The 19,551-nt window shown below is 49.1% G+C and overlaps 10 non-coding genes across 10 annotated transcripts; all 10 read right to left on the bottom strand.

Annotated features, from left to right (window-relative positions):
- Positions 1 to 1,263: 1,263 nt before the first annotated feature.
- On the bottom strand, positions 1,264 to 1,336 carry Trnat-agu (transfer RNA threonine (anticodon AGU)). Its single transcript has one exon. It is a non-coding gene; the product is annotated as a tRNA-Thr (tRNA).
- A 1,379-nt stretch (positions 1,337 to 2,715) lies between these two features.
- Positions 2,716 to 2,788, bottom strand: Trnat-agu (transfer RNA threonine (anticodon AGU)). The gene has a single exon. It is a non-coding gene; the product is annotated as a tRNA-Thr (tRNA).
- Positions 2,789 to 5,608: 2,820 nt separating this feature from the next.
- Trnat-agu (transfer RNA threonine (anticodon AGU)) lies at positions 5,609 to 5,681 on the bottom strand. The gene has a single exon. It is a non-coding gene; the product is annotated as a tRNA-Thr (tRNA).
- Positions 5,682 to 7,060: 1,379 nt separating this feature from the next.
- Positions 7,061 to 7,133, bottom strand: Trnat-agu (transfer RNA threonine (anticodon AGU)). Its single transcript has one exon. It is a non-coding gene; the product is annotated as a tRNA-Thr (tRNA).
- Positions 7,134 to 8,512: 1,379 nt separating this feature from the next.
- Positions 8,513 to 8,585, bottom strand: Trnat-agu (transfer RNA threonine (anticodon AGU)). Its single transcript has one exon. It is a non-coding gene; the product is annotated as a tRNA-Thr (tRNA).
- A 2,841-nt stretch (positions 8,586 to 11,426) lies between these two features.
- Positions 11,427 to 11,499, bottom strand: Trnat-agu (transfer RNA threonine (anticodon AGU)). Its single transcript has one exon. It is a non-coding gene; the product is annotated as a tRNA-Thr (tRNA).
- A 1,377-nt stretch (positions 11,500 to 12,876) lies between these two features.
- On the bottom strand, positions 12,877 to 12,949 carry Trnat-agu (transfer RNA threonine (anticodon AGU)). The gene has a single exon. It is a non-coding gene; the product is annotated as a tRNA-Thr (tRNA).
- A 1,380-nt stretch (positions 12,950 to 14,329) lies between these two features.
- On the bottom strand, positions 14,330 to 14,402 carry Trnat-agu (transfer RNA threonine (anticodon AGU)). Its single transcript has one exon. It is a non-coding gene; the product is annotated as a tRNA-Thr (tRNA).
- A 2,832-nt stretch (positions 14,403 to 17,234) lies between these two features.
- Positions 17,235 to 17,307, bottom strand: Trnat-agu (transfer RNA threonine (anticodon AGU)). The gene has a single exon. It is a non-coding gene; the product is annotated as a tRNA-Thr (tRNA).
- Positions 17,308 to 18,686: 1,379 nt separating this feature from the next.
- On the bottom strand, positions 18,687 to 18,759 carry Trnat-agu (transfer RNA threonine (anticodon AGU)). Its single transcript has one exon. It is a non-coding gene; the product is annotated as a tRNA-Thr (tRNA).
- Between the last annotated feature and the right edge of the window lie 792 nt (positions 18,760 to 19,551).

Below are 19,551 nucleotides of genomic sequence, written 5' to 3'. Positions count from 1 at the left end.
TTCGTGCATTCTGTATCGAATCGTAGTTGCCAAAATGAAAGTGGCACGTATAACGTCGAAAATAGAATTCGGACACCGCTCTGAGTAAGACCAACGTGTTGTCCACCCTCTAGACTTCAATGAGGTTAAGCCGCGATACCTAAGACAGATCTGCACTCGATGACACCTCGATAACAGCCGGTACCCACACTTACATCTTGCTCTCCTTACGTCAGTATACATCATATCAGTCTGTGACGCTGGCTTTGCAACATCTTGCGTGCCTTTAGGTTCGCCGCGACCAACACTTACCATGCACTGACCACAAAAAATGGAGGCGCCGCGGCTTGAACCCTGGACCTTTCACATGCCAAGCGAACGCTCTACCAACTGAGCTACGCCCCATGCACGAGCAAACTGCGCTATTCCCCATTGTTTGCGACTCAGATGCGCACGGACACGATGGTTGGTTTGTTTGTAGCGGTGAAGGGAGCAGAGTACAAAGGCGCGGACCCGTTCATATACACAAAAGTTCCAAGTAGTTTCGATGCTCTGGTATTACAAATGCAAATTCCGTCTGTTTTTAACGTCTTAAATTGAAAGAGCCGTCACAAATTGCTCCGTTTTCACTCATTGTAGACAATTATACAGCACCTGAGGTAACAAACACATCTCGAGAACCATTGTGCACTACATTATTTATGCCAACTCAGTGCCTCGCTCTTTACTACTGTGTACCAATCTTGTCGTCCAACTGCAAAACACTGGGCCACAACAAGTTTCCGCGTCTCCATTGCACTGCGCATACTACGAAACGCTCCCCAAACTTGGCACTCACCCTCGCAGCCGACTTTTCCGACTTTCCACGACGCTCACGCAACGCTCACGCTAGTGACAGCATTATTTATAGTTCGACGTCGCGCCAAAGCGAATGAGCACAATTCGCCTACGGCTTAGGCCGCCCTCCTAGTGTGGCTGCTCGGTGTCTGCAGGCAGCGAGGGTCTGCAAGCTTCCTGTGTTCGCACCTATGTCACCTGTGCTTGCTTGTCAGAGACAGACTATCGCAAAACATACAACTCACTCCATGAATTGATTGCTACGGCATCTGTTATCAGCAGTCACAACTAACAACACCAGGAGCAGCTGACTGCACGCAAAGAATAGGAATGTGCAGTGGGATTTACGTGAACTCGGCGAAAGCTTGTATCTTCCTAGACACATCTGCTGGCTGTGAAGTATTCCACTTGCATATCAAGGTGCGCATGTAGGTGTGTTAAAAATCCTGCAGGCACTGGGTATTGATCCCAGTACCTCTCGCATACTAAGCGAGCACTCTACCATCTGAGCTACGCCCGCCACCCCGAAGACTAGTGGTGCTACATACAGCCATATAGACGACACAGACCCTTGCACTCCCATTATTCAGCAGACAAACACTACTCTCTATGTATCCGTTAGGGTGTCTTTCAGGTTTCGTGCATTCTGTATCGAATCGTAGTTGCCAAAATGAAAGTGGCACGTATAACGTCGAAAATAGAATTCGGACACCGCTCTGAGTAAGACCAACGTGTTGTCCACCCTCTAGACTTCAATGAGGTTAAGCCGCGATACCTAAGACAGATCTACACTCGATGACACCTCGATAACAGCCGGTACCCACACTTACATCTTGCTCTCCTTACGTCAGTATACATCATATCAGTCTGTGACGCTGGCTTTGCAACATCTTGCGTGCCTTTAGGTTCGCCGCGACCAACACTTACCATGCACTGACCACAAAAAATGGAGGCGCCGCGGCTTGAACCCTGGGCCTTTCACATGCCAAGCGAACGCTCTACCAACTGAGCTACGCCCCATGCACGAGCAAACTGCGCTATTCCCCATTGTTTGCGACTCAGATGCGCACGGACACGATGGTTGGTTGGTTTGTAGCGGTGAAGGGAGCAGAGTACAAAGGCGCGGACCCGTTCATATACACAAAAGTTCCTAGTAGTTTCGATGCTCTGGTATTACAAATGCAAATTCCGTCTGTTTTTAACGTCTTAAATTGAAAGAGCCGTCACAAATTGCTCCGTTTTCACTCATTGTATACAATTATACAGCACCTGAGGTAACAAACACATCTCGAGAACCATTGTGCACTACATTATTTATGCCAACTCAGTGCCTCGCTCTTTACTACTGTGTACCAATCTTGTCGTCCAACTGCAAAACACTGGGCCACAACAAGTTTCCGCGTCTCCATTGCACTGCGCATACTACGAAACGCTCCCCAAACTTGGCACTCACCCTCGCAGCCGACTTTTCCGACTTTCCACGACGCTCACGCAACGCTCACGCTAGTGACAGCATTATTTATAGTTCGACGTCGCGCCAAAGCGAATGAGCACAATTCGCCTACGGCTTAGACCGCCCTCCTAGTGTGGCTGTTCGGTGTCTGCAGGCAGCGAGGGTCTGCAAGCTTCCTGTGTTCGCACCTATGTCACCTGTGCTTGCTTGTCAGAGACAGACTATCGCAAAACATACAACTCACTCCATGAATTGATTGCTACGGCATCTGTTATCAGCAGTCACAACTAACAACACCAGGAGCAGCTGACTGCACGCAAAGAATAGGAATGTGCAGTGGGATTTACGTGAACTCGGCGCAAGCTTGTATCTTCCTAGACACATCTGCTGGCTGTGAAGTATTCCACTTGCATATCAAGGTGCGCATGTAGGTGTGTTAAAAATCCTGCAGGCACTGGGTATTGATCCCAGTACCTCTCGCATACTAAGCGAGCACTCTACCATCTGAGCTACGCCCGCCCCCCCGAAGACTAGTGGTGCTACATACAGCCATATAGACGACACAGACCCTTGCACTCCCATTATTCAGCAGACAAACACTACTCTCTATGTATCCGTTAGGGTGTCTTTCAGGTTTCGTGCATTCTGTATCGAATCGTAGTTGCCAAAATGAAAGTGGCACGTATAACGTCGAAAATAGAATTCGGACACCGCTCTAAGTAAGACCAACGTGTTGTCCACCCTCTAGACTTCAATGAGGTTAAGCCGCGATACCTAAGACAGATCTGCACACGATGACACCTCGATAACAGCCGGTAACCACACTTACATCTTGCTCTCCTTACGTCAGTATACATCATATCAGTCTGTGACGCTGGCTTTGCAACATCTTGCGTGCCTTTAGGTTCGCCGCGACCAACACTTACCATACACTGACCACAAAAAACGGAGGCGCCGCGGCTTGAATCCTGGGCCTTTCACATGCCAAGCGAACGCTCTACCAACTGAGCTACGCCCCATGCACGAGCAAACTGCGCTATTCCCCATTGTTTGCGACTCAGATGCGCACGGACACGATGGTTGGTTTGTTTGTAGCGGTGAAGGGAGCAGAGTACAAAGGCGCGGACCCGTTCATATACACAAAAGTTCCAAGTAGTTTCGATGCTCTGGTATTACAAATGCAAATTCCGTCTGTTTTTAACGTCTTAAATTGAAAGAGCCGTCACAAATTGCTCCGTTTTCACTCATTGTAGACAATTATACAGCACCTGAGGTAACAAACACATCTCGAGAACCATTGTGCACTACATTATTTATGCCAACTCAGTGCCTCGCTCTTTACTACTGTGTACCAATCTTGTCGTCCAACTGCAAAACACTGGGCCACAACAAGTTTCCGCGTCTCCATTGCACTGCGCATACTACGAAACGCTCCCCCAAACTTGGCACTCACCCTCGCAGCCGACTTTTCCGATTTTCCACGACGCTCACGCTAGTGACAGCATTATTTATAGTTCGACGTCGCGCCAAAGCGAATGAGCACAATTCGCCTACGGCTTAGGCCGCCCTCCTAGTGTGGCTGCTCGGTGTCTGCAGGCAGCGAGGGTCTGCAAGCTTCCTGTGTTCGCACCTATGTCACCTGTGCTTGCTTGTCAGAGACAGACTATCGCAAAACATACAACTCACTCCATGAATTGATTGCTACGGCATCTGTTATCAGCAGTCACAACTAACAACACCAGGAGCAGCTGACTGCACGCAAAGAATAGGAATGTGCAGTGGGATTTACGTGAACTCGGCGCAAGCTTGTATCTTCCTAGACACATCTGCTGGCTGTGAAGTATTCCACTTGCATATCAAGGTGCGCATGTAGGTGTGTTAAAAATCCTGCAGGCACTGGGTATTGATCCCAGTACCTCTCACATACTAAGCGAGCACTCTACCATCTGAGCTACGCCCGCCCCCCGAAGAATAGTGGTGCTACAAACAGCCATATAGACGACACAGACCCTTGCACTCCCATTATTCAGCAGACAAACACTACTCTCTATGTATCCGTTAGGGTGTCTTTCAGGTTTCGTGCATTCTGTATCGAATCGTAGTTGCCAAAATGAAAGTGGCACGTATAACGTCGAAAATAGAATTCGGACACCGCTCTGAGTAAGACCAACGTGTTGTCCACCCTCTAGACTTCAATGAGGTTAAGCCGCGATACCTAAGACAGATCTGCACTCGATGACACCTCGATAACAGCCGGTCCCCACACTTACATCTTGCTCTCCTTACGTCAGTATACATCATATCAGTCTGTGACGCAGGCTTTGCAACATCTTGCGTGCCTTTAGGTTCGCCGCGACCAACACTTACCATGCACTGACCACAAAAAATGGAGGCGCCGCGGCTTGAACCCTGGACCTTTCACATGCCAAGCGAACGCTCTACCAACTGAGCTACGCCCCATGCACGAGCAAACTGCGCTATTCCCCATTGTTTGCGACTCAGATGCGCACGGACACGATGGTTGGTTTGTTTGTAGCGGTGAAGGGAGCAGAGTACAAAGGCGCGGACCCGTTCATATACACAAAAGTTCCAAGTAGTTTCGATGCTCTGGTATTACAAATGCAAATTCCGTCTGTTTTTAACGTCTTAAATTGAAAGAGCCGTCACAAATTGCTCCGTTTTCACTCATTGTAGACAATTATACAGCACCTGAGGTAACAAACACATCTCGAGAACCATTGTGCACTACATTATTTATGCCAACTCAGTGCCTCGCTCTTTACTACTGTGTACCAATCTTGTCGTCCAACTGCAAAACACTGGGCCACAACAAGTTTCCGCGTCTCCATTGCACTGCGCATACTACGAAACGCTCCCCAAACTTGGCACTCACCCTCGCAGCCGACTTTTCCGACTTTCCACGACGCTCACGCAACGCTCACGCTAGTGACAGCATTATTTATAGTTCGACGTCGCGCCAAAGCGAATGAGCACAATTCGCCTACGGCTTAGGCCGCCCTCCTAGTGTGGCTGCTCGGTGTCTGCAGGCAGCGAGGGTCTGCAAGCTTCCTGTGTTCGCACCTATGTCACCTGTGCTTGCTTGTCAGAGACAGACTATCGCAAAACATACAACTCACTCCATGAATTGATTGCTACGGCATCTGTTATCAGCAGTCACAACTAACAACACCAGGAGCAGCTGACTGCACGCAAAGAATAGGAATGTGCAGTGGGATTTACGTGAACTCGGCGCAAGCTTGTATCTTCCTAGACACATCTGCTGGCTGTGAAGTATTCCACTTGCATATCAAGGTGCGCATGTAGGTGTGTTAAAAATCCTGCAGGCACTGGGTATTGATCCCAGTACCTCTCGCATACTAAGCGAGCGCTCTACCATCTGAGCTACGCCCGCCCCCCCGAAGACTAATGGTGCTACATACAGCCATATAGACGACACAGACCCTTGCACTCCCATTATTCAGCAGACAAACACTACTCTCTATGTATCCGTTAGGGTGTCTTTCAGGTTTCGTGCATTCTGTATCGAATCGTAGTTGCCAAAATGAAAGTGGCACGTATAACGTCGAAAATAGAATTCGGACACCGCTCTGAGTAAGACCAACGTGTTGTCCACCCTCTAGACTTCAATGAGGTTAAGCCGCGATACCTAAGACAGATCTGCACTCGATGACACCTCGATAACAGCCGGTCCCCACACTTACATCTTGCTCTCCTTACGTCAGTATACATCATATCAGTCTGTGACGCTGGCTTTGCAACATCTTGCGTGCCTTTAGGTTCGCCGCGACCAACACTTACCATGCACTGACCACAAAAAATAGAGACGCCGCGGCTTGAACCCTGGATCTTTCACATGCCAAGCGAACGCTCTACCAACTGAGCTACGCCCCATGCACGAGCAAACTGCGCTATTCCCCATTGTTTGCGACTCAGGTGCGCACGGACACGATGGTTGGTTTGTTTGTAGCGGTGAAAGGAGCAGAGTACAAAGGCGCGGACCCGTTCATATACACAAAAGTTCCAAGTAGTTTCGATGCTCTGGTATTACAAATGCAAATTCCGTCTGTTTTTAACGTCTTAAATTGAAAGAGCCGTCACAAATTGCTCCGTTTTCACTCATTGTAGACAATTATACAGCACCTGAGGTAACAAACACATCTCGAGAACCATTGTGCACTACATTATTTATGCCAACTCAGTGCCTCGCTCTTTACTACTGTGTACCAATCTTGTCGTCCAACTGCAAAACACTGGGCCACAACAAGTTTCCGCGTCTCCATTGCACTGCGCATACTACGAAACGCTCCCCAAACTTGGCACTCACCCTCGCAGCCGACTTTTCCGACTTTCCACGACGCTCACGCAACGCTCACGCTAGTGACAGCATTATTTATAGTTCGACGTCGCGCCAAAGCGAATGAGCACAATTCGCCTACGGCTTAGGCCGCCCTCCTAGTGTGGCTGCTCGGTGTCTGCAGGCAGCGAGGGTCTGCAAGCTTCCTGTGTTCGCACCTATGTCACCTGTGCTTGCTTGTCAGAGACAGACTATCGCAAAACATACAACTCACTCCATGAATTGATTGCTACGGCATCTGTTATCAGCAGTCACAACTAACAACACCAGGAGCAGCTGACTGCACGCAAAGAATAGGAATGTGCAGTGGGATTTACGTGAACTCGGCGCAAGCTTGTATCTTCCTAGACACATCTGCTGGCTGTGAAGTATTCCACTTGCATATCAAGGTGCGCATGTAGGTGTGTTAAAAATCCTGCAGGCACTGGGTATTGATCCCAGTACCTCTCGCATACTAAGCGAGCGCTCTACCATCTGAGCTACGCCCGCCCCCCCGAAGACTAATGGTGCTACACACAGCCATATAGACGACACAGACCCTTGCACTCCCATTATTCAGCAGACAAACACTACTCTCTATGTATCCGTTAGGGTGTCTTTCAGGTTTCGTGCATTCTGTATCGAATCGTAGTTGCCAAAATGAAAGTGGCACGTATAACGTCGAAAATAGAATTCGGACACCGCTCTGAGTAAGACCAACGTGTTGTCCACCCTCTAGACTTCAATGAGGTTAAGCCGCGATACCTAAGACAGATCTGCACTCGATGACACCTCGATAACAGCCGGTCCCCACACTTACATCTTGCTCTCCTTACGTCAGTATACATCATAACAGTCTGTGACGCTGGCTTTGCAACATCTTGCGTGCCTTTAGGTTCGCCGCGACCAACACTTACCATGCACTGACCACAAAAAATGGAGGCGCCGCGGCTTGAACCCTGGACCTTTCACATGCCAAGCGAACGCTCTACCAACTGAGCTACGCCCCATGCACGAGCAAACTGCGCTATTCCCCATTGTTTGCGACTCAGATGCGCACGGACACGATGGTTGGTTTGTTTGTAGCGGTGAAAGGAGCAGAGTACAAAGGCGCGGACCCGTTCATATACACAAAAGTTCCAAGTAGTTTCGATGCTCTGGTATTACAAATGCAAATTCCGTCTGTTTTTAACGTCTTAAATTGAAAGAGCCGTCACAAATTGCTCCGTTTTCACTCATTGTAGACAATTATACAGCACCTGAGGTAACAAACACATCTCGAGAACCATTGTGCACTACATTATTTATGCCAACTCAGTGCCTCGCTCTTTACTACTGTGTACCAATCTTGTCGTCCAACTGCAAAACACTGGGCCACAACAAGTTTCCGCGTCTCCATTGCACTGCGCATACTACGAAACGCTCCCCAAACTTGGCACTCACCCTCGCAGCCAACTTTTCCGACTTTCCACGACGCTCACGCAACGCTCACGCTAGTGACAGCATTATTTATAGTTCGACGTCGCGCCAAAGCGAATGAGCACAATTCGCCTACGGCTTAGGCCGCCCTCCTAGTGTGGCTGCTCGGTGTCTGCAGGCAGCGAGGGTCTGCAAGCTTCCTGTGTTCGCACCTATGTCACCTGTGCTTGCTTGTCAGAGACAGACTATCGCAAAACATACAACTCACTCCATGAATTGATTGCTACGGCATCTGTTATCAGCAGTCACAACTAACAACACCAGGAGCAGCTGACTGCACGCAAAGAATAGGAATGTGCAGTGGGATTTACGTGAACTCGGCGCAAGCTTGTATCTTCCTAGACACATCTGCTGGCTGTGAAGTATTCCACTTGCATATCAAGGTGCGCATGTAGGTGTGTTAAAAATCCTGCAGGCACTGGGTATTGATCCCAGTACCTCTCGCATACTAAGCGAGCGCTCTACCATCTGAGCTACGCCCGCCCCCCCGAAGACTAATGGTGCTACACACAGCCATATAGACGACACAGACCCTTGCACTCCCATTATTCAGCAGACAAACACTACTCTCTATGTATCCGTTAGGGTGTCTTTCAGGTTTCGTGCATTCTGTATCGAATCGTAGTTGCCAAAATGAAAGTGGCACGTATAACGTCGAAAATAGAATTCGGACACCGCTCTGAGTAAGACCAACGTGTTGTCCACCCTCTAGACTTCAATGAGGTTAAGCCGCGATACCTAAGACAGATCTGCACTCGATGACACCTCGATAACAGCCGGTCCCCACACTTACATCTTGCTCTCCTTACGTCAGTATACATCATAACAGTCTGTGACGCTGGCTTTGCAACATCTTGCGTGCCTTTAGGTTCGCCGCGACCAACACTTACCATGCACTGACCACAAAAAATGGAGGCGCCGCGGCTTGAACCCTGGACCTTTCACATGCCAAGCGAACGCTCTACCAACTGAGCTACGCCCCATGCACGAGCAAACTGCGCTATTCCCCATTGTTTGCGACTCAGATGCGCACGGACACGATGGTTGGTTTGTTTGTAGCGGTGAAAGGAGCAGAGTACAAAGGCGCGGACCCGTTCATATACACAAAAGTTCCAAGTAGTTTCGATGCTCTGGTATTACAAATGCAAATTCCGTCTGTTTTTAACGTCTTAAATTGAAAGAGCCGTCACAAATTGCTCCGTTTTCACTCATTGTAGACAATTATACAGCACCTGAGGTAACAAACACATCTCGAGAACCATTGTGCACTACATTATTTATGCCAACTCAGTGCCTCGCTCTTTACTACTGTGTACCAATCTTGTCGTCCAACTGCAAAACACTGGGCCACAACAAGTTTCCGCGTCTCCATTGCACTGCGCATACTACGAAACGCTCCCCAAACTTGGCACTCACCCTCGCAGCCAACTTTTCCGACTTTCCACGACGCTCACGCAACGCTCACGCTAGTGACCGCATTATTTATAGTTCGACGTCGCGCCAAAGCGAATGAGCACAATTCGCCTACGGCTTAGGCCGCCCTCCTAGTGTGGCTGCTCGGTGTCTGCAGGCAGCGAGGGTCTGCAAGCTTCCTGTGTTCGCACCTATGTCACCTGTGCTTGCTTGTCAGAGACAGACTATCGCAAAACATACAACTCACTCCATGAATTGATTGCTACGGCATCTGTTATCAGCAGTCACAACTAACAACACCAGGAGCAGCTGACTGCACGCAAACAATAGGAATGTGCAGTGGGATTTACGTGAACTCGGCGCAAGCTTGTATCTTCCTAGACACATCTGCTGGCTGTGAAGTATTCCACTTGCATATCAAGGTGCGCATGTAGGTGTGTTAAAAATCCTGCAGGCACTGGGTATTGATCCCAGTACCTCTCGCATACTAAGCGAGCACTCTACCATCTGAGCTACGAGCGCCCCCCCTCCCCCCCCAGAAGAATAGTGGTGCTACATACAGCCATATAGACGACACAGACCCTTGCACTCCCATTATTCAGCAGACAAACACTACTCTCTATGTATCCGTTAGGGTGTCTTTCAGGTTTCGTGCATTCTGTATCGAATCGTAGTTGCCAAAATGAAAGTGGCACGTATAACGTCGAAAATAGAATTCGGACACCGCTCTGAGTAAGACCAACGTGTTGTCCACCCTCTAGACTTCAATGAGGTTAAGCCGCGATACCTAAGACAGATCTGCACTCGATGACACCTCGATAACAGCCGGTCCCCACACTTACATCTTGCTCTCCTTACGTCAGTATACATCATATCAGTCTGTGACGCTGGCTTTGCAACATCTTGCGTGCCTTTAGGTTCGCCGCGACCAACACTTACCATGCACTGACCACAAAAAATGGAGGCGCCGCGGCTTGAACCCTGGACCTTTCACATGCCAAGCGAACGCTCTACCAACTGAGCTACGCCCCATGCACGAGCAAACTGCGCTATTCCCCATTGTTTGCGACTCAGATGCGCACGGACACGATGGTTGGTTGGTTTGTAGCGGTGAAGGGAGCAGAGTACAAAGGCGCGGACCCGTTCATATACACAAAAGTTCCAAGTAGTTTCGATGCTCTGGTATTACAAATGCAAATTCCGTCTGTTTTTAACGTCTTAAATTGAAAGAGCCGTCACAAATTGCTCCGTTTTCACTCATTGTAGACAATTATACAGCACCTGAGGTAACAAACACATCTCGAGAACCATTGTGCACTACATTATTTATGCCAACTCAGTGCCTCGCTCTTTACTACTGTGTACCAATCTTGTCGTCCAACTGCAAAACACTGGGCCACAACAAGTTTCCGCGTCTCCATTGCACTGCGCATACTACGAAACGCTCCCCAAACTTGGCACTCACCCTCGCAGCCGACTTTTCCGACTTTCCACGACGCTCACGCAACGCTCACGCTAGTGACAGCATTATTTATAGTTCGACGTCGCGCCAAAGCGAATGAGCACAATTCGCCTACGGCTTAGGCCGCCCTCCTAGTGTGGCTGCTCGGTGTCTGCAGGCAGCGAGGGTCTGCAAGCTTCCTGTGTTCGCACCTATGTCACCTGTGCTTGCTTGTCAGAGACAGACTATCGCAAAACATACAACCCACTCAATGAATTGATTGCTACGGCATCTGTTATCAGCAGTCACAACTAACAACACCAGGAGCAGCTGACTGCACGCAAAGAATAGGAATGTGCAGTGGGATTTACGTGAACTCGGCGCAAGCTTGTATCTTCCTAGACACATCTGCTGGCTGTGAAGTATTCCACTTGCATATCAAGGTGCGCATGTAGGTGTGTTAAAAATCCTGCAGGCACTGGGTATTGATCCCAGTACCTCTCGCATACTAAGCGAGCGCTCTACCATCTGAGCTACGCCCGCCCCCGAAGACTAGTGGTGCTACATACAGCCATATAGACGACACAGACCCTTGCACTCCCATTATTCAGCAGACAAACACTACTCTCTATGTATCCGTTAGGGTGTCTTTCAGGTTTCGTGCATTCTGTATCGAATCGTAGTTGCCAAAATGAAAGTGGCACGTATAACGTCGAAAATAGAATTCGGACACCGCTCTGAGTAAGACCAACGTGTTGTCCACCCTCTAGACTTCAATGAGGTTAAGCCGCGATACCTAAGACAGATCTGCACTCGATGACACCTCGATAACAGCCGGTCCCCACACTTACATCTTGCTCTCCTTACGTCAGTATACATCATATCAGTCTGTGACGCTGGCTTTGCAACATCTTGCGTGCCTTTAGGTTCGCCGCGACCAACACTTACCATGCACTGACCACAAAAAATGGAGGCGCCGCGGCTTGAACCCTGGACCTTTCACATGCCAAGCGAACGCTCTACCAACTGAGCTACGCCCCATGCACGAGCAAACTGCGCTATTCCCCATTGTTTGCGACTCAGATGCGCACGGACACGATGGTTGGTTTGTTTGTAGCGGTGAAAGGAGCAGAGTACAAAGGCGCGGACCCGTTCATATACACAAAAGTTCCAAGTAGTTTCGATGCTCTGGTATTACAAATGCAAATTCCGTCTGTTTTTAACGTCTTAAATTGAAAGAGCCGTCACAAATTGCTCCGTTTTCACTCATTGTAGACAATTATACAGCACCTGAGGTAACAAACACATCTCGAGAACCATTGTGCACTACATTATTTATGCCAACTCAGTGCCTCGCTCTTTACTACTGTGTACCAATCTTGTCGTCCAACTGCAAAACACTGGGCCACAACAAGTTTCCGCGTCTCCATTGCACTGCGCATACTACGAAACGCTCCCCAAACTTGGCACTCACCCTCGCAGCCAACTTTTCCGACTTTCCACGACGCTCACGCAACGCTCACGCTAGTGACAGCATTATTTATAGTTCGACGTCGCGCCAAAGCGAATGAGCACAATTCGCCTACGGCTTAGGCCGCCCTCCTAGTGTGGCTGCTCGGTGTCTGCAGGCAGCGAGGGTCTGCAAGCTTCCTGTGTTCGCACCTATGTCACCTGTGCTTGCTTGTCAGAGACAGACTATCGCAAAACATACAACTCACTCCATGAATTGATTGCTACGGCATCTGTTATCAGCAGTCACAACTAACAACACCAGGAGCAGCTGACTGCACGCAAAGAATAGGAATGTGCAGTGGGATTTACGTGAACTCGGCGCAAGCTTGTATCTTCCTAGACACATTTGCTGGCTGTGAAGTATTCCACTTGCATATCAAGGTGCGCATGTAGGTGTGTTAAAAATCCTGCAGGCACTGGGTATTGATCCCAGTACCTCTCGCATACTAAGCGAGCACTCTACCATCTGAGCTACGCCCGCCCCCCCCGAAGACTAGTGGTGCTACATACAGCCATATAGACGACACAGACCCTTGCACTCCCATTATTCAGCAGACAAACACTACTCTCTATGTATCCGTTAGGGTGTCTTTCAGGTTTCGTGCATTCTGTATCGAATCGTAGTTGCCAAAATGAAAGTGGCACGTATAACGTCGAAAATAGAATTCGGACACCGCTCTGAGTAAGACCAACGTGTTGTCCACCCTCTAGACTTCAATGAGGTTAAGCCGCGATACCTAAGACAGATCTGCACTCGATGACACCTCGATAACAGCCGGTCCCCACACTTACATCTTGCTCTCCTTACGTCAGTATACATCATAACAGTCTGTGACGCTGGCTTTGCAACATCTTGAGTGCCTTTAGGTTCGCCGCGACCAACACTTACCATGCACTGACCACAAAAAATGGAGGCGCCGCGGCTTGAACCCTGGACCTTTCACATGCCAAGCGAACGCTCTACCAACTGAGCTACGCCCCATGCACGAGCAAACTGCGCTATTCCCCATTGTTTGCGACTCAGATGCGCACGGACACGATGGTTGGTTGGTTTGTAGCGGTGAAGGGAGCAGAGTACAAAGGCGCGGACCCGTTCATATACACAAAAGTTCCAAGTAGTTTCGATGCTCTGGTATTACAAATGCAAATTCCGTCTGTTTTTAACGTCTTAAATTGAAAGAGCCGTCACAAATTGCTCCGTTTTCACTCATTGTAGACAATTATACAGCACCTGAGGTAACAAACACATCTCGAGAACCATTGTGCACTACATTATTTATGCCAACTCAGTGCCTCGCTCTTTACTACTGTGTACCAATCTTGTCGTCCAACTGCAAAACACTGGGCCACAACAAGTTTCCGCGTCTCCATTGCACTGCGCATACTACGAAACGCTCCCCAAACTTGGCACTCACCCTCGCAGCCGACTTTTCCGACTTTCCACGACGCTCACGCAACGCTCACGCTAGTGACAGCATTATTTATAGTTCGACGTCGCGCCAAAGCGAATGAGCACAATTCGCCTACGGCTTAGGCCGCCCTCCTAGTGTGGCTGCTCGGTGTCTGCAGGCAGCGAGGGTCTGCAAGCTTCCTGTGTTCGCACCTATGTCACCTGTGCTTGCTTGTCAGAGACAGACTATCGCAAAACATACAACTCACTCCATGAATTGATTGCTACGGCATCTGTTATCAGCAGTCACAACTAACAACACCAGGAGCAGCTGACTGCACGCAAAGAAAAGGAATGTGCAGTGGGATTTACGTGAACTCGGCGCAAGCTTGTATCTTCCTAGACACATTTGCTGGCTGTGAAGTATTCCACTTGCATATCAAGGTGCGCATGTAGGTGTGTTAAAAATCCTGCAGGCACTGGGTATTGATCCCAGTACCTCTCGCATACTAAGCGAGCGCTCTACCATCTGAGCTACGCCCGCCCCCCCGAAGACTAATGGTGCTACACACAGCCATATAGACGACACAGACCCTTGCACTCCCATTATTCAGCAGACAAACACTACTCTCTATGTATCCGTTAGGGTGTCTTTCAGGTTTCGTGCATTCTGTATCGAATCGTAGTTGCCAAAATGAAAGTGGCACGTATAACGTCGAAAATAGAATTCGGACACCGCTCTGAGTAAGACCAACGTGTTGTCCACCCTCTAGACTTCAATGAGGTTAAGCCGCGATACCTAAGACAGATCTGCACTCGATGACACCTCGATAACAGCCGGTCCCCACACTTACATCTTGCTCTCCTTACGTCAGTATACATCATATCAGTCTGTGACGCTGGCTTTGCAACATCTTGCGTGCCTTTAGGTTCGCCGCGACCAACACTTACCATGCACTGACCACAAAAAATGGAGGCGCCGCGGCTTGAACCCTGGACCTTTCACATGCCAAGCGAACGCTCTACCAACTGAGCTACGCCCCATGCACGAGCAAACTGCGCTATTCCCCATTGTTTGCGACTCAGATGCGCACGGACACGATGGTTGGTTTGTTTGTAGCGGTGAAAGGAGCAGAGTACAAAGGCGCGGACCCGTTCATATACACAAAAGTTCCAAGTAGTTTCGATGCTCTGGTATTACAAATGCAAATTCCGTCTGTTTTTAACGTCTTAAATTGAAAGAGCCGTCACAAATTGCTCCGTTTTCACTCATTGTAGACAATTATACAGCACCTGAGGTAACAAACACATCTCGAGAACCATTGTGCACTACATTATTTATGCCAACTCAGTGCCTCGCTCTTTACTACTGTGTACCAATCTTGTCGTCCAACTGCAAAACACTGGGCCACAACAAGTTTCCGCGTCTCCATTGCACTGCGCATACTACGAAACGCTCCCCAAACTTGGCACTCACCCTCGCAGCCAACTTTTCCGACTTTCCACGACGCTCACGCAACGCTCACGCTAGTGACAGCATTATTTATAGTTCGACGTCGCGCCAAAGCGAATGAGCACAATTCGCCTACGGCTTAGGCCGCCCTCCTAGTGTGGCTGCTCGGTGTCTGCAGGCAGCGAGGGTCTGCAAGCTTCCTGTGTTCGCACCTATGTCACCTGTGCTTGCTTGTCAGAGACAGACTATCGCAAAACATACAACTCACTCCATGAATTGATTGCTACGGCATCTGTTATCAGCAGTCACAACTAACAACACCAGGAGCAGCTGACTGCACGCAAAGAATAGGAATGTGCAGTGGGATTTACGTGAACTCGGCGCAAGCTTGTATCTTCCTAGACACATTTGCTGGCTGTGAAGTATTCCACTTGCATATCAAGGTGCGCATGTAGGTGTGTTAAAAATCCTGCAGGCACTGGGTATTGATCCTAGTACCTCTCGCATACTAAGCGAGCGCTCTACCATCTGAGCTACGCCCGCCCCCCCCGAAGACTAATGGTGCTACATACAGCCATATAGACGACACAGACCCTTGCACTCCCATTATTCAGCAGACAAACACTACTCTCTATGTATCCGTTAGGGTGTCTTTCAGGTTTCGTGCATTCTGTATCGAATCGTAGTTGCCAAAATGAAAGTGGCACGTATAACGTCGAAAATAGAATTCGGACACCGCTCTGAGTAAGACCAACGTGTTGTCCACCCTCTAGACTTCAATGAGGTTAAGCCGCGATACCTAAGACAGATCTGCACTCGATGACACCTCGATAACAGCCGGTACCCACACTTACATCTTGCTCTCCTTACGTCAGTATACATCATATCAGTCTGTGACGCTGGCTTTGCAACATCTTGCGTGCCTTTAGGTTCGCCGCGACCAACACTTACCATGCACTGACCACAAAAAATGGAGGCGCCGCGGCTTGAACCCTGGACCTTTCACATGCCAAGCGAACGCTCTACCAACTGAGCTACGCCCCATGCACGAGCAAACTGCGCTATTCCCCATTGTTTGCGACTCAGATGCGCACGGACACGATGGTTGGTTTGTTTGTAGCGGTGAAAGGAGCAGAGTACAAAGGCGCGGACCCGTTCATATACACAAAAGTTCCAAGTAGTTTCGATGCTCTGGTATTACAAATGCAAATTCCGTCTGTTTTTAACGTCTTAAATTGAAAGAGCCGTCACAAATTGCTCCGTTTTCACTCATTGTAGACAATTATACAGCACCTGAGGTAACAAACACATCTCGAGAACCATTGTGCACTACATTATTTATGCCAACTCAGTGCCTCGCTCTTTACTACTGTGTACCAATCTTGTCGTCCAACTGCAAAACACTGGGCCACAACAAGTTTCCGCGTCTCCATTGCACTGCGCATACTACGAAACGCTCCCCAAACTTGGCACTCACCCTCGCAGCCAACTTTTCCGACTTTCCACGACGCTCACGCAACGCTCACGCTAGTGACAGCATTATTTATAGTTCGACGTCGCGCCAAAGCGAATGAGCACAATTCGCCTACGGCTTAGGCCGCCCTCCTAGTGTGGCTGCTCGGTGTCTGCAGGCAGCGAGGGTCTGCAAGCTTCCTGTGTTCGCACCTATGTCACCTGTGCTTGCTTGTCAGAGACAGACTATCGCAAAACATACAACTCACTCCATGAATTGATTGCTACGGCATCTGTTATCAGCAGTCACAACTAACAACACCAGGAGCAGCTGACTGCACGCAAAGAATAGGAATGTGCAGTGGGATTTACGTGAACTCGGCGCAAGCTTGTATCTTCCTAGACACATCTGCTGGCTGTGAAGTATTCCACTTGCATATCAAGGTGCGCATGTAGGTGTGTTAAAAATCCTGCAGGCACTGGGTATTGATCCCAGTACCTCTCGCATACTAAGCGAGCGCTCTACCATCTGAGCTACGCCCGCCCCCCCGAAGACTAATGGTGCTACATACAGCCATATAGACGACACAGACCCTTGCACTCCCATTATTCAGCAGACAAACACTACTCTCTATGTATCCGTTAGGGTGTCTTTCAGGTTTCGTGCATTCTGTATCGAATCGTAGTTGCCAAAATGAAAGTGGCACGTATAACGTCGAAAATAGAATTCGGACACCGCTCTGAGTAAGACCAACGTGTTGTCCACCCTCTAGACTTCAATGAGGTTAAGCCGCGATACCTAAGACAGATCTGCACTCGATGACACCTCGATAACAGCCGGTCCCCACACTTACATCTTGCTCTCCTTACGTCAGTATACATCATATCAGTCTGTGACGCTGGCTTTGCAACATCTTGCGTGCCTTTAGGTTCGCCGCGACCAACACTTACCATGCACTGACCACAAAAAATGGAGGCGCCGCGGCTTGAACCCTGGACCTTTCACATGCCAAGCGAACGCTCTACCAACTGAGCTACGCCCCATGCACGAGCAAACTGCGCTATTCCCCATTGTTTGCGACTCAGATGCGCACGGACACGATGGTTGGTTGGTTTGTAGCGGTGAAGGGAGCAGAGTACAAAGGCGCGGACCCGTTCATATACACAAAAGTTCCAAGTAGTTTCGATGCTCTGGTATTACAAATGCAAATTCCGTCTGTTTTTAACGTCTTAAATTGAAAGAGCCGTCACAAATTGCTCCGTTTTCACTCATTGTAGACAATTATACAGCACCTGAGGTAACAAACACATCTCGAGAACCATTGTGCACTACATTATTTATGCCAACTCAGTGCCTCGCTCTTTACTACTGTGTACCAATCTTGTCGTCCAACTGCAAAACACTGGGCCACAACAAGTTTCCGCGTCTCCATTGCACTGCGCATACTACGAAACGCTCCCCAAACTTGGCACTCACCCTCGCAGCCGACTTTTCCGACTTTCCACGACGCTCACGCAACGCTCACGCTAGTGACAGCATTATTTATAGTTCGACGTCGCGCCAAAGCGAATGAGCACAATTCGCCTACGGCTTAGGCCGCCCTCCTAGTGTGGCTGCTCGGTGTCTGCAGGCAGCGAGGGTCTGCAAGCTTCCTGTGTTCGCACCTATGTCACCTGTGCTTGCTTGTCAGAGACAGACTATCGCAAAACATACAACTCACTCCATGAATTGATTGCTACGGCATCTGTTATCAGCAGTCACAACTAACAACACCAGGAGCAGCTGACTGCACGCAAAGAATAGGAATGTGCAGTGGGATTTACGTGAACTCGGCGCAAGCTTGTATCTTCCTAGACACATCTGCTGGCTGTGAAGTATTCCACTTGCATATCAAGGTGCGCATGTAGGTGTGTTAAAAATCCTGCAGGCACTGGGTATTGATCCCAGTACCTCTCGCATACTAAGCGAGCACTCTACCATCTGAGCTACGCCCGCCCCCCCCCGAAGACTAGTGGTGCTACATACAGCCATATAGACGACACAGACCCTTGCACTCCCATTATTCAGCAGACAAACACTACTCTCTATGTATCCGTTAGGGTGTCTTTCAGGTTTCGTGCATTCTGTATCGAATCGTAGTTGCCAAAATGAAAGTGGCACGTATAACGTCGGAAATAGAATTCGGACACCGCTCTGAGTAAGACCAACGTGTTGTCCACCCTCTAGACTTCAATGAGGTTAATCCGCGATACCTAAGACAGATCTGCACTCGATGACACCTCGATAACAGCCGGTCCCCACACTTACATCTTGCTCTCCTTACGTCAGTATACATCATATCAGTCTGTGACGCTGGCTTTGCAACATCTTGCGTGCCTTTAGGTTCGCCGCGACCAACACTTACCATGCACTGACCACAAAAAATGGAAGCGCCGCGGCTTGAACCCTGGACCTTTCACATGCCAAGCGAACGCTCTACCAACTGAGCTACGCCCCATGCACGAGCAAACTGCGCTATTCCCCATTGTTTGCGACTCAGATGCGCACGGACACGATGGTTGGTTTGTTTGTAGCGGTGAAGGGAGCAGAGTACAAAGGCGCGGACCCGTTCATATACACAAAAGTTCCAAGTAGTTTCGATGCTCTGGTATTACAAATGCAAATTCCGTCTGTTTTTAACGTCTTAAATTGAAAGAGCCGTCACAAATTGCTCCGTTTTCACTCATTGTAGACAATTATACAGCACCTGAGGTAACAAACACATCTCGAGAACCATTGTGCACTACA

Source organism: Schistocerca gregaria, chromosome 9 (genome assembly GCF_023897955.1).
Source record: "Schistocerca gregaria isolate iqSchGreg1 chromosome 9, iqSchGreg1.2, whole genome shotgun sequence".
Lineage (NCBI taxonomy): Eukaryota > Metazoa > Arthropoda > Insecta > Orthoptera > Acrididae > Schistocerca > Schistocerca gregaria.
Note: the sequence above shows the minus strand (reverse complement) of the source record. Positions and strands in the feature narration are given on the sequence as shown.